Genomic DNA, 15,008 nt, shown 5'->3' with positions numbered 1-15,008 from the left:
GTTTCTAAGACACACGGGCGTGTTTCAAAATGTTACCCCTTGTCTCCAGTATCTTGCACAAATGTAGCTACGCTGATGTACCTTCAAACAATGCAAACTCCTAGCACAGGCATGCCACAGTCCTGTAAACCGTGATCCACAATTCACAGATGTGCAGTAATAACGGATGGACATGGGGGATCAACCCCCCCAACACAGTGCATGACCCCACTTGGGGTGGGAGGGGTCATATCTTCTCCTGATACCCAAGGGGCCTGAATTTGTCTTACCCTTTGGCATAATTTGTTATCCCAGTGGTATCATTGAACTGAACTGAAAGGTATGTGCAGCCAGTAACGGCCAAACCAGGTTCTCTCTCCACTGCAGAAGCCAGAGGGACGTCACGGGTTAAACATGGCCATGGCCAGATCTCCGGAGACATCACCCTGGTCTCGGGCTGTTGCTTTCGCCTTCACAATGAGCCCCCAAATGGCACTGCGGCTCTCCGCTCTTCCTTCTCAGTCTTACCAGAGCAAAGAACAGAACCATCCGCTAAGGATGACAGGCCTGGGGGTGGGTGGCTCCTTCACAAGAACTAGAGTGAAAATCTGCTTAACTCCCTTTCCAGTCTGGATTGGAAATTGGATTATTCAGATCTTGTAGCCGAGTTGGGCGGGAGGGGGCAGTACGATCTCATGGACTGGGCATGGGCGTGGAGTCAGAATAGCTGGGTGCTAGGCCCGTCTCAGACACTGCGGGTATGTCCTCACTGCAGAGCTTAGAGAGACGTAGGGCTGGAAGGAAGCTCTAGGTCATCTAGCTCCTGGCCCACAGGCTGAGGCAGGATTATGAATACCTAGACCACCCCTGACAGGTGTGGGACAATTAACCTGGGCTCTGACCCCGGTGTTAGCTCAACTCCCCTCCCCTCCGCACACAAAAAAATCTCGAACGCAGCTTTGGAGGGACTTTACACCCAGGCTAGTTGGCCTCGCTGGGGATGTAAGTTAGAGCCTGGGCTGGGCTAACCAAGGGGCTCAGACCTGGTTGCCAATCCCTCGGGCGATCTTTACAGCGCAGACTCACCCTGCGTGACTCTGAGCACCCTTTTCTAGCCTCAGATTTGATTATATCCAGAAATGGAGACAACGAGTTGATATCGGGGGCGGAGGGTCTTGCTAATGGCCCCTAGATCTGAATGGCCGGAGGCAGCCGAAATCGATCCCCACCAGAAAGCTCAGTCCAGAGCGGAGGGTGCTGCTGTGTACCTGCTCCATAGCAGAAACAGGCATCTGGAGCAAGCCATTCACTCGTGGTGACCTCATTCCTAAAGCGAAACAGCCGGAGGCAGTCAGGTCTAGGGCTAAACACACAGGGCTAGGAGCCAGCCCGCCTGGGCTCTCCACCCAGTGCTGACACTGTCTTTCTGTGAGACCTTAGGTTCACAGATTTTAAAGCCAGAAGCACCCCTGCGATCTCATCTGAATCCCTCCGCCGCCAACCCGATATTTTCTGGGTTTTCACTGCAACCCTTTCCCCCCCACCTCCAACTTTCTAAAAGAACAAACTTTTTTTGTCATGCACATTTCTGTTGCATCAAAAAGTCACCGCCTATTGGCAAATAAAAAGTTACCCAGAAATTTTCTGAACAGATCTGACATCTTATCTCCCTCCCGCCAAAGGGTGCTGCAAAGATTAAAAATGGGTTTGTATAGCAAGGTACAATGAGAGTCACAGATGAAAAATGCTGATGATTATTTTTCACACCCAGCTGCCTCTTAGATCCTAGTTTTCCTTCTGCCACCTTGGCATCCCACTGCTCAGTCTCCCGAGATCAGCAAACCAGCTAATCCCTGACTGAAGAGGGGTTTTTTGGTCATAGTTCCAATGCATTAGGAAAACCAGTTCCATGTGTGAAGTTGGGATCAACTGGATAATTAGCAGATCGTTCTTCATGTACAAATGCTGTACATGAAAACATCAGAAATGATTGGGGATGGGGCAAAGAAATGTCATATCAGAAGGCAGGGGCGGCATAGGGGATTCGGGGGAGCACTTTCATTCTTTTAACAAACATCTGCACAAATACCGCAAATAATTCCCAGAATCCTTTGTGGCCTTAAAGAAACACAGTCACATAAAGAAGTGTATTTTTGCATCGTGACTGGTTAAGGGTCCAACCTTGCAAGGTGATAGGTGCACTTAACTTCCATCGGAGTCAAGATCAGGCCCTAAATTATTGTGCTTTAAACTAGATTAACGCACATGCCCAGGCTCATCCCAGAGCAGCGTGGGAATGAGTCTGTAGCACGGAAGGAACTTTCCCCCACCCTTTCCATCCAACTGAACCCTCTAATCAATAGGGCCCACAGTCACCACTGAGTGGCACTTAGCCCATGCACTCCTTGCCCTCTTTCGTCACCAAGCCAGCTGCTCTGACAACACCCGTTATTGTGGTTCCGAGGCGGCCAGCCCAGCATTGAGGTCAGACAACCAAGGATCTCAGAGGCACTCAGAGAGAAGCTGGAGCTGCTTCCCCTAGCACAGCGTACATGTCGCTGAGACATCAGGAGGTTTCTAAGCTCTCGTCTGGGGGGATGTCCAGCTCTTGGAAGAAGAAAGTCACTTGGGCTTTGCCAGCATTCATATAGACCATGCAAGGGCTGAAATAGAATTGCCCTAATTGAATCAGACTGTTTCCCATTTCCCTACAGCTCGGGGCCATTCGCCTTTTACCTGCACGAGCGCTCTTGTCTCCTAACTGATTTGCCATTTTGCTTTTTTAGTGATGATTTACCTCTGGTTTTCCTCTCTGGAGTCCTAGATCCAAACTCCACTGCCGCGTGGGCGCAGAGCAACCCACCCAAGTGTATGTGAAACACCCGGGGGAAAAAATCATGCTTTCCACAAAGCAGCTGCTTTATACAGTGGCAGAATGGCAAGAGAAAGAAACAAGTATCAGCATTTGCTTGGCCTTGAAGGAGGCACCCGGCAGAATAAGCCAAGTGGCAAGAATCATAGAATCTCAGGGTTGGAAGGGACCTCAGGAGGTCATCTAGTCCAACCCGCTGCTCAAAGCAGGACCCCAGCCCCAATTTTTTCCCCCGATCCCTAAATGGCCCCCTCAAGGATTGAACTCACAAGCCTGGGGTTAGCAAGCTAAAGCTCAAACCACTGAGCTATCCCTCCCCACACAAGAGCTGTGTAGCTTTTTGGTGTATGGCCCACAGTTGGTTTTAGTATCTGTCCTGTTCGAGACTTTCACCAGAGACGGATTAATATTTTCTCCCAGGTGAGCCGAACCAAGGTTTGCACTACAGTAATTGACCCTAGAAATGCAGCCTCTGGCCTGTCATATCAGTCGAGGGGCCACATTCATCGCTGGGGTAACTCCCTTGACACTGCAAGGGTAGCTCTGTTTTTACGCTCATTTGATCCTTGGCTTCCCTGCTGCCACTGCTAATGGTTTCTTGTTCGGAGGAGGGATTTTATTCCTCGGGGCTTCTCCACTGAGAAGCGGATCGAGATCATGGACTCACTGAAATTCACCCACCAAACGGCAGGTATGTGGGAACACATGGGCCAGGCTCAGAACAGTAACACCAGGGAAAAAACAGGCCACATCCTCAGCTGGTGTAAATGAACAGATTCTAAAGCCAGCAGGAACCATTGTGATCCTCTAGTCTGCCCCCTGCATAACACAGGCCAGAGAACTGCCCCAAAATAAATTCTTAGAGCAGAGCTTTTAGAAAAACATCCCATCTAATTGAAAAATGGTTAGTGATGGAGAATCCACCACGACCCTTAGTAAATTGTTCCAATGGTTAATTACCCTCACAATTACGATTTACACCTTCTTTCCAGGTGTAAATTAGCAACACTCCTTTGACTTCAGTGGAGCTCTGCTGATTTAAACAAGCTGAGGATCTGGCCTAGGGGTTCATCAACCCCTACACCTCTCATTCCAGGGTAGAGCACTGGAGTAAGACTTGGGAGACATGGGTTCTATTCCTGACTCTGCTACTGGCCTGCTGGCTGGCCTTGGGCAAGTCACTTTGCCATTCTGTGTCTCCGTTTCACTGATGTAAAAGGGGGCTAAGGACAGTGACTTCCTTTGTAAAGTATCTTGAGATCTACTGATGAAAAGTGCTGTATAAGAGCTAGGTAGAACTCATGGGAGAGGGGAATGCAATGGGCCCCTCTCTCTACCACCTTGCACTGTGTGTAGACATTTACATAGCAGCATCTTGCCTCCACTTTGCCCAGGTGTGAGGAACTAATCCAATGCCCAGTGAAATGAGCCAAATATCTCTGACTGGCTTCCAAGGCACTCAGGCCCTATTGGATCAGGACTTAAAGGATGACGCAAGGTGCAAGCGGGAGGAGAATCAGACCCAGTGCCTGGACACCCTCTCCACCTGCTGGTCTCTTTGCAGCGGAGCCAAAGTCATTTCAGGGCTGTCAGCATAGGCCAGCCACACAGGGAAAATGGGGGTTGCTGCTGGAAAGAAGTGCTCATTAAAATGAATGGGGCAAAGGTGGGTTTTCATGGATTCCATGATGGAATCAGACCTTGGGCAAGTCACTTCGTCTCTGTGCCTCAGTTCCCCATCTACCTGGGGATAATGATGCTTCTCCACCTCACAGAGGTGCTGTGAAGGTACAGCCATAGATACCTGGGAGGTGATCAAAGACTAGGGTGGGCCTGGGGGAAGGAGGATGGTCCTGTGGTAAGAGTACTGGACTGGGATCATGGAGATCTGGGGCATGGCTACAGATTCCCTATGTGACCGATAGCAAATCACTTCACGTCTCTGTGTATTAGTTCCTCACCTGCAAAAGAGATAATAATGCTTTCTAGGTACGTCTATTCTGCGATCACAGGGCGTGACTGCAGCTTGTGTAGCCACGTGGAAGCTAGCTTTGATCTCGGTACTGAAGCAGTCAAACCGCACACGTATTTACCCAGGGTTCTGGAGGGGCTTGGACAGCCCGTGCAGAAATGTGCACTTCCCTAGCCGCATTACGGCACTACTCAAGCTAGTGATTAGTTCTTCGCCCCGATCCCCAGGTCAGATGACCGATGTGCATGTCAGGACCGCTATGGACCTCACCAGAGTTTCCTTTGGCTTCCATTAATCAGTTGCCCTCTGTGTGACAGGGACAACTGACCGAGGGTAAGAGTAGATTCTCCAGCACCGGCCATTATTAAATCAAGAGTGAATGTTTTTCTAAAAGCTCTGCCCTAACAATTATTTTGGGACAGTTCTCTGGCCAGCATTGTACAGGAGGTCAGACTAGATGATCACAATGGACCCTTTTGGCCTTGGAATCCATGAATCTACTCTGGTTAAACTGTAAGTACTTCTGGGGATTGTCTTTAATAATGCATTTTTTTTGCAGCGTCTAGCAGCGTAGGGCCGTGATCTTTGCCAGGGCCTCTAGCAATATCAAACGATAAGACAGAGAGCGATCTCACTGAAATCACAGGGGACATAGACAGGAGATGGAACGCAACGAGCCAGTTGACTCTAGGGTGAAAACCTTGGCACAAAAGTGCAGTGGGATGTTTCTAGACAACTGCTTATGACCTGGGTTTATGATGGTGTTACAGGTATTCTGAAGACAAGAGAAAAGGGAAAATTGGCCATTAAAAACTTAGACATTTAGGTCTCGGTGGCTCTGTAAAAAATCCCATCTCTTCTGTCTAGAACATTATTAATGTTTTTTTTTAACCTCTGTCAGGAGCCCTTGGATTCATTATTAATCCAGGGAGGACATTGCTTTTCTTAATGGAAATGTAATAAATGTAACTTGTCACCACCATCCCTAATGGCTTTTTTTCCCCTGCCCTTGCCACGATGAATAAATACCTGCATTCAACTGGTTGAAACTGTTCTTAGTCTGGGGAGCATTGGGCAGACCATTTCCCACGCATTTTGTGTTCGGGATAACATAGTATTACATTGTATGTCAGACGCATTCCTTGGAACAACTGTGCCTGATAAGGAGATACATCCGAGGGCCTCTGCTACCCCCCAAGAGCTCCCACCACACGACAACTGGATGTACAGAGGGATTTTTTTGCAGCGTCTAGCAGCGTAGGGCCGTGATCTTTGCCAGGGCCTCTAGCAATATCAAATGATAAGACAGAGAGCGATCTCACTGAAATCACAGGGGACATAGACAGGAGATGGAACGCAACGAGCCAGTTGACTCTAGGGTGAAAACTTTGGCACAAAAATGCAGTGGGATGTTTCTAGACAACTGCTTATGACCTGGGTTTATGATGGTGTTACAGGTATTCTGAAGACAAGAGAAAAGAGTCTGGGGTCTTGAGCCAGACTCTATAACAATGGGGTGTCCTTAATCAGGATGCAAGCTGCGTACGTTAGTGCCCTGGTCTCAGTTCTCAGTTTTCTTGGCACCCCGGATACAAGTTAAAAATCTGTGCTGGGTGAATTTGAGAAGCTCTGGAAGTTCAATTCAGAGAGGCAGGTCTCCCCTAAGCTGCAGCTGTCCGTCAGCAAAACCTCAATAGAAGTTGCACACAATCTTAAAAGGACTAGCAGATGAAGCCCTGGCTGACTCAGGAGTTTGCTGAAGGCAGCTGGCTACAGCTGGCTGCATAGGAACAGCCTAGATACACCCCTGCACTGGGTGGGCGATGGCATAGAGCCAGCTCTGTGTACCCGACACCACCCGGGGACTCAAGCGCCATTGTGGGAATTCTTTACGGGCTGCATTAGGGCTCTGGTGGAGTCGAATGGGGAACCCACAAGAACTGCAGCCCAAGGTTTTAGTTCTCAGCTGAAGTCCTCTTGCGCACGGAGGCTTTAGTTCACACATCTTGGCACTGGCCAGGCCCAGCGTACAAGATCTCTGCTGAAGCACCAGCCTCTGTTCTACAAACATGCAGCTCTCATGCAGCCCCAGTTAGAAAAAAGCTACATCACCACCTCAGTGTAACAGCTTCTCCAGGGGGCATCACCAGGGCTTGAACCTGAGACCTTCAGTACAGACTTCTGCCATTTGAGCTAAAGAAGTAGCTGTCCTTGCCTGCAGCTCTATTAGGCTCTTAGCCGCCATCTAGCCCAGCCTCGACAGGGGGAAAAGCGCAACGTGGGCTAGTGTGTTACACTTCCAGACCCCATTGCTGAGCTAACCGAACATTGGCATGTCTTGGCCCACGCTGCAGCTTTTGCATAAGCCTTTTCTCCTTCACCAGGACAGTGCTTACGCGGGGAGAGTCAGCAGCGTAAATACCCCAGGCATCCTTTGCAGTCTACTGCAACATCCCCAGCACAATGGCACAAGTTGGCCCGCTGTTGTCAGTCTCTGTTGACAGGCCGAGAGACGTCATGAGGATACAGGAGCAGATCCTCAGCTGGAGTAAATCCACTTAGCCCCGTTGAAGTCAGTGGAGTTACATGAGCGTGCACCAGCTGAGGGTCTGCCATTGCGTGATTCATTCGATATACCTGTGCTGGCATAATTACAAGGTGCTACTGCATCCATTTACTACGATTCAGAGAGGGATTGGACATTCATACGGACGACAAGAAGACCCAGCATCAGGGGCTTGTTGGTGGACGGATCTGAACATGGCTGGTTGTGTGTTCCTGCAGCTGATGTGATGGATTCTCTGTCAGCGGAAGTGTTTAAATCAAGACTGGATGGCTCAACCCTAAAATGTGGGCTTCTTGCAGAAATGACTGAGTGCAATTCCCTGGCTGGTGTGATGCGGGTCAGCCCAGATTATCACGAGGAACCTTTCTGCCTATCTATGAATAGTTAATGCTAACCAAAAAGATCATTTGGAAGGGATATAAAACCTCGTGCTTAAGGGTTTAAACCAACCTCTAATTATTAGGGATTAGAAAGAGACCTTCATGGGAGAGAAGGGGGAAGGATTAACCCACACCTACCTATGGTGAGGTTTCTTGAACCTTCCTCCAAAGCAGCTGGCGTTAGCCATTATTGGAGACAGGATGCGAGACCAGATACATAGAATCATAGAATCATAGAATATCAGGGTTGGAAGGAACCCCTGAAGGTCATCTAGTCCAACCCCCTGCTCGAAGCAGGACCAATTCCCAGTTAAATCATCCCAGCCAGGGCTTTGTCAAGCCTGACCTTAAAAACCTCTAAGGAAGGAGATTCTACCACCTCCCTAGGCAACGCATTCCAGTGTTTCACCACCCTCTTAGTGAAAAAGTTTTTCCTAATATCCAATCTAAACCTCCCCCACTGCAACTTGAGACCATTACTCCTCGTTCTGTCATCTGCTACCATTGAGAACAGTCTAGAGCCATCCTCTTTGGAACCCCCTTTCAGGTAGTTGAAAGCAGCTATCAAATCCCCTCTCATTCTTCTCTTCTGCAGGCTAAACAATCCCAGCTCCCTCAGCCTCTCCTCATAAGTCATGTGTTCTAGACCCCTAATCATTTTTGTTGCCCTTCGCTGGACTCTCTCCAATTTATCCACATCCTTCTTGTAGTGTGGGGCCCAAAACTGGACACAGTACTCCAGATGAGGCCTCACCAATGTCGAACATCACAGTTGCCACCTATGTTCTTATTCCAATAATTGTATCATGTGAGACATGTCCTCTTATGAGTCCTGCAATGAGGCATTCAGTGCTGTTATCATGGTCTCATGACTCGCAGTCAGCTCCTCAATGGATACCAATGCCTAATTACCTAGTAACAAGAGGGGGAATGGCCACTGGAAGGACAGTCCAGACATGCAGCCTCTCTGCATAGAAGATGCCATCTGTAAAGACAGTCACTGTCTCTAAAGAGGCCACATAACAGGACAAGGCCGGCATCTTAAGACAGAAACCAAATGTCTTTAGCAAATAAGCAAGGTCAACCCTAGAAGGACAGGCACATGGAGGAGGCAAGGGGAATAAAAACGCTGAACGGCTTCCAGGTTTCCTTAACAATGACATTTCATTAGGTTTTATATGAGGCAAACGCGGTTTGCCTAACGTTTACCCAGGGTCTGGCAAGTTGTGTTTAATACCTAAATGGAGATACTGCCATGCTTTCTGTTTTGCCCATGTAGTTAGAGAACAGCTTGTCCTTCCCAGTGGGAAGGGAGAGTGGAAACTGATCACCAACGCACCTTGCTTCGTTCAGCCCAAGCAGATGTCCAAGGGCACTTAGCTTTCCAAGACAAAATGCTCTGGTGATTTGATCCACATTGGAAAATTTGGGCTTCTCTCAAAGACTGAAGGGAAGATTGTGTTCTCAGCAGATTGTTCCAGCTGATGTCCCTGGTACATCCAGCTGGTATGCACCATGTTAGCCAGTAGTGAAGACAAGGGTAAACACGGGTAAAGGGAGTTTACCCAAGTGACTGGAAGACCTTCTGCTGTACTGGATGCATTTCAATGAAGTTGCTAATTACCGTGTTTTAAAAACTTAGGGTCAAACTCTGCTCTGAGCACATGCCCACAGCTCCTGTATACATCAAGTGAAACCAGGATACAAGAGTGGCCCCCTTAATCAAAACAAGATGGGGACTGATTTTGCTAAGGCTTTTCACACAGTCTCACATGACACTCTCATAATCAAACTAGGGAAATGTGGTCCACATTTCTGTAAGGTGGGGGCAAAAGCGGTTGAAAGACTGTACTCAAAGAGTAGTAATTAATGTTTGCTGTCAAACTGGGAGGTTGTATCTAGTGGGGTTCCACAGGGGTCAGTCTGTACATTTCAACACTTTCATTAATGGCTTGGACAATCGAGTGGAGAGGATGCTTATAAAATTTGCAGCAGACACCAAGCTGGGAGGGGTTCCAAGCACTTTGGAGGACAGGATTAAAATTCAGAATGACCATGACAAATTGAAGAACGGGTCTGAAATCAACAAAATGAAATTCAATACAGATAAGTGCAAAGTATTATGATGAGGAAGGAAAAATCAAATGCACAGCCACATAATGGGGAATAATCAGTAAAGTCCTAGCATTGCTGAAGAGAACCTGGGGGTCAGAGTGGATCACAGATTGAATGAGGCTCAACAATGTGATGCAGCTGTGAAAAAGGCGAATCTCATTCTGGGGTGTATTAACAGGACGGTCGTATGTAAGACACAGGAGGTCATTGTCCTGCTCTACTCAGAACTGGTGAAGCCTCAGCTGGAGAACTGTGTCCAGTTCTGGGTGCCGCACTTTAAGAAAGATGTGGATAAATTGGTGGGAGTCCAGAGGAGAGCTACAAAAATGATCAAAGGTTTAGAAAACCTGACCTCTGAGGAAAGGTTCAAAAATCTGGGCGTTTAGTCTTGAGAAAGGAAGACTGAGCTGGGGGGACCTGATAGTCTTCAAATATGTTAAGGGCTGTTATAAAGAGGATGGGGATCAATTGTTACCCATGTCCCCTGAAGGTAGGACAAGAAACAATCGGCTTAATCTGCAGCAAGGGAGATTTAGGTTAGACATTAGGAAAAACTTTCTAACGGCAAGAATAGTTAAGCACTGGGAGAGGTTATCAAGGGAGACTGTGGGATCTCTTTCACTGGAAATGTTAAGAACAGGTTAGACAAACACCTGTCAGGGCTGATCTAGGTTTACTTGGTCCTGTCTCAGGGTGTGGGTTGGTCGAGGTGACCTCGTGAGGTCCCTTCCACCCTACATTTCTATGATTCTATAAGACCATGCAGCCATGGCTTCTGGCTGAGACAGCGAGGGGGTGGAGTCTATTTTGGGAAGGGAAGACAGCATTTCCAACTGTCTGAGTCCTAACCAGGCCAAGAATAACCCACGGAAGTGTCCAAAAATAAAAAGTGGAGGGGCGGGGCAGGGCAACAGGGGAAAGAGGAGGAGGAGAAAAGAGAAGAGGGTCTGGGGATGGGGACAGAAAAGAGATGGGAGAAATGAGGAGAAAGTAAGGGGAGGGGGCAGTGTGGTCTAGTGGATAAAGCATTAGGATTAGAACTCAGGGTTTTAATGACCATTAAGCAAGTCCCTTCCCCCTCTCCAGGCCTGTTTCTCCACCCTTTGTCTGCCTTGCCTTTTCACGTACGTCTACACTGGAGCTGGAGGCGTGATTTCCGGAGGGAGACCTGACCGAGCTGGCACGCTAAAAATAGCCGTGTGGCCACAGCGGCTCAGGCTAGCTGCCCCGAGTGCAACCCCATCTGAGAGCCTACGTACGTCCCCAGGGCAGCTAGCCCGAGCGGCCACCAGGGCCTCGCTTCTACTTCAGAACAGCAGCTCAATCAGAGCTACTGTGGGTGCGGCCGCCGGAGGTGAGAATAGCACTTCCAGCTCCAGGGTACTTCGATTGTAAGCGCTCCGGAGGAGAGACGGGCCGGACAGCACCCGGAGCAATGGAAGCCTGATCTGTAATAATAATAAGATGAGGAGGAGGAGAGGGAGAGGGAAGAGACAAGAGGGGATGGTTGTACACAGTGTTGCTGGAGCTGTGTCGACCCCAGGATGTTAGAGAGACAAGGTGGGTGAGGTAACAGCTTTTAGTGGACCAGCATCTGTTGGAGAGAGAGACCAGCTTTCAGGCTTACGCAGAGCTGGTCGGGTCTCTCACCGACAGCAGTCAGTCCAATAACAGGTATTATTACCCCACCTCATCTCTCAAGCGGGGATATGGGCAGAGAAAGTATTTTTGCCAACATGCCCAGAGAGTGGAGTGCTCCAGCGTCCTTCGAAACTGAAGAGGGAGCCTGGATTTGTCACAGCTCTGCCCTTTCTGGTTTCATTTAGCCATGAAATGCTTGCGGGTGTGTGTGTGTGTGTGTGTGTGTGTGTGTGTAAGGAGGGGTGGGGCTGCCGATCATCCTTAATCCTCTATTTTTCTCAATTGAAAGCAAATGGCAGCTCTCCGCTTTCCATTCACTGGTTTTATGGCAGTTTGAAATTAGACCAGGGATGCGCTTGCTCACCAACACCATCTATCTTGGGCTAATTACACAGGCAACGCTAATTGCAGGAGCTGACATACAGACGGACCACAGCATTCCTTTACCGTGTTTCAAGGGAAACGTATAGGGACACGCTCTCTCGCTGAGACATTATCCTCCCAAAATGATAATTAGAGGCTTGCAAAGGAACGGGAGCTGGCAAGGAGGCCGCGTTCCAGCCTCTGGAGCGGATCTGGGTCTGTAGCGTGGCTGGAAAAGTACAACACCAAAGCCAGGCTCGAGTCGAGAGGGAGACAAAAATAAGCCAGCGAATTCGGAGTGAGGTGAGGGCGGAGGGCAGGGCTGCGAAGTGACAGGTTTTTGAGCCTCCCACTCCTTGGCAGGGAAGTTATCATGAAGGAATCTGCCTGTTGACCTCTCTCGTGTAGCTCACGGCTAATGAAAACAATTGGCAAAGGAATGACACCATTGCAATGCTGCAATCCAGCACACTGGACCACTCCTGGCTCTGCCCTGACCTACTGCACGACCCTGGGCAAGTCACTCCACCTCCTAAGCCATGTTTCCACTACATAATAATGTTGACCACACCGTCAACCGCAGTTACTAAATCACTTGACCAAACCCGTCAAAACCTGGTGTCGCTGGTGTGCATCCTCACTAGGAGCACTTGTGTCGACATGAGAAGTAATTCTTCCATTCTAGGTCACACTGGTTAGGCCGCAGCTGGAGAATTGAGTCCAGTTCTAGGGGCCACGTTTCAGGAAAGTTGTGGACAAATTGGAGAAAGTCCACAGAAGAGCAACAAAAATGATTAAAGGTCTATGAGGGAAGATTTAAAAAATTGGGTTTGTTTGGTCTGGAGAAGAGAAGACTGAGGGGGGACATGGTAACAGTTTTCAAATACATAAAAGGTTGTTACAAGGAGGAGGGGGAAAATGTTCTCGTTAACATCTGAGGATAGGACAAGAAGCAATGGGCTTAAACTGCAGCAAGGGTGGTTTAGGTTGGACATTAGAAAAAATGGAATAAATTGTCTAGGGGGGTTGTGGAATCTCCATCATTGGAGATTTTTAAGAGCAGGTTAGACAAACACCTGTCAAGAATGGTCTAGATAATACATAGTCCTGCCATGAGTGCAGGGGACTGGACTAGATGACCTCTCAAGGTCCTTTCCAGTTCTATGAGTGTATGATTCTATGACTCTATGATTGTACTGTCAATGTGGGACATTTTGGGAAAGCTTCTGAAAGCCAGTAACAGTTGACGTAAGCAATGTGGTGTCTACACTGATACCCATGTTGACCTAACTATATCGATGGTGTCTCAGTGCTGCTTGGGGAGGTGGAGAGAGACACATACGCGACGGGAGTCAAATTGAAGTGATGACACTTCCGCAGCTGGGTTGAAGCAAAGCCCGTGATGTCAGCCTCCATCACCCGCATGTTGCATTTTCAAAGAAGCCCCTTTGGGCTTCCTCCCCATGCTGCCCCGAATGCTGGAAGGCGCTCCACGGGAACATCTGAAAAACTAACTGTCATAAATATAAAGGGAAGGGTGTACACCTTTAAAATCTCTCCTGGCCAGAGGAAAAACCCTTTCACCTGTAAAGGGTTAAGAAGCTAGGATAACCTTGCTGGCACCTGACCAAAATGACCAATGAGGAGACAAGATACTTTCAAAAGCTGGAGGGGGGAGAAACAAAGGTTGTCTCTGACTGTGTGATGCTTTTGCCGGGAACAGAAAAGGAGAACTTAGTAAGTAATTTAGCTAGATATGCGTTAGACTCTATTTTGTTTAAATGGCTGATAAAATAAGCTGTGCTGAATGGAATGTATATTCCTGTTTTTGTGTCTTTTTGTAACTTAAGGTTTTGCCTAGAGGGATTCTCTATGTTCTGAATCTAATTACCCTGTAAGGTATTTACCATCCTGATTTTACAGAGGTGATTCTTTTACTTTTTCTTCAGTTAAAATTCTTCTTTTAAGAATCTGATTGCTTTTTCATTGTTCTTAAGATCCAAGGGTTTGGGTCTGTGTTCACCGATGCAAATTGGTGAGGATTTTTATCAAGCCTTCCCCAGGAAAGGGGGTGTAGGGTTTGGGAGGATTTTGGGGGGAAAAGACGTTTCCAAGCAGGATCTTTCCCTGTTATATATTTGTTAGACGCTTGGTGGTGGCAGCAATAAAGTCCAAGGGCAAAAGGTAAAATAGTTTGTACCTTGGGGAAGTTTTAACCTAAGCTGGTAAAAATAAGCTTAGGGGTTTTTTCATGCAGGTCCCCACATCTGTACCCTAGAGTTCAGAGTGGGGAAGGAACCTTGACACTAACTCATTGTCCTCTTTCCAATCCCTCCCCATCATTCTCCATTGGCGCGACCTCTGCAAAACATTTGACACCAGCCAGGCTGCTGGTGTGCAGAGAACACTGTGCTCTCCCATCTGTCTGTATCCAGCTGTTGTCTCTTGTCCTATACTCAGATTGGAAGCTCTTTGTGTTTGTACCTAGCACAATGGTGTTTTGACGGGTTCGGTCACAGAGACCCCCTTGGGACTGTCACCTGATGTGCTGACCTCTGAGTCTGTTTTACCTGCCAGCTTGGGACTTCAGAACCCTGCCTTGTTGAGCCAGACACACTAGCCTGCTGCAACACAGACTCAGGGTCTGGGCCATATCTCCAAAGCTGCAGGCTTTAAGTGAAAACTGCTCAGCAGGTTACCTATCTCCAGCACCCAGACACCCAGTTCCCAATGAGATCCAAACCCCAAATAAATCCATTTTACTCTGTATAAATCTTATACAGGGTAAATTCATGAATTGTCTGCCCTCTGTAACACTGATAGAGAGATTTGCACAGCTGTTTGCTCCCCCAGGTTTATTAATAGACAAAAATGATTTTATTAAGTATAAAAAGTAGGATTTAAGTGGTTTCAAGTAATAATAGACAGAACAAAGTAAGTCACCAAGCAAAATAAAACAAAACATGCAAGTCTAAGCCTAATACATTAAGAAACTGATTACAGGTAATATCTCACCCTCAGAGATGTTCCAATAAGCTTCTTTCACAGACTAGATGCCTTCCTAGTCTGGGCCCAATTCTTTCCCCTGGTACAGTCCTTGTTAGTTCCGGCAGACATCTT

The 15,008-nt window shown here is 48.0% G+C and overlaps 1 protein-coding gene across 3 annotated transcripts in view; it reads right to left on the bottom strand.

Annotated features, from left to right (window-relative positions):
- The window catches only part of PTH1R (parathyroid hormone 1 receptor), a 187,810-nt gene that overhangs the window by 128,602 nt on the left and 44,200 nt on the right, over positions 1-15,008 (bottom strand). The gene's annotated exons all lie outside the window — the stretch shown is intronic.

The sequence above is a fragment of the Lepidochelys kempii genome, chromosome 2 (genome assembly GCF_965140285.1).
Source record: "Lepidochelys kempii isolate rLepKem1 chromosome 2, rLepKem1.hap1, whole genome shotgun sequence".
NCBI lineage: Eukaryota > Metazoa > Chordata > Testudines > Cheloniidae > Lepidochelys > Lepidochelys kempii.
This window is presented reverse-complemented; position numbering and strand designations above follow the sequence as displayed.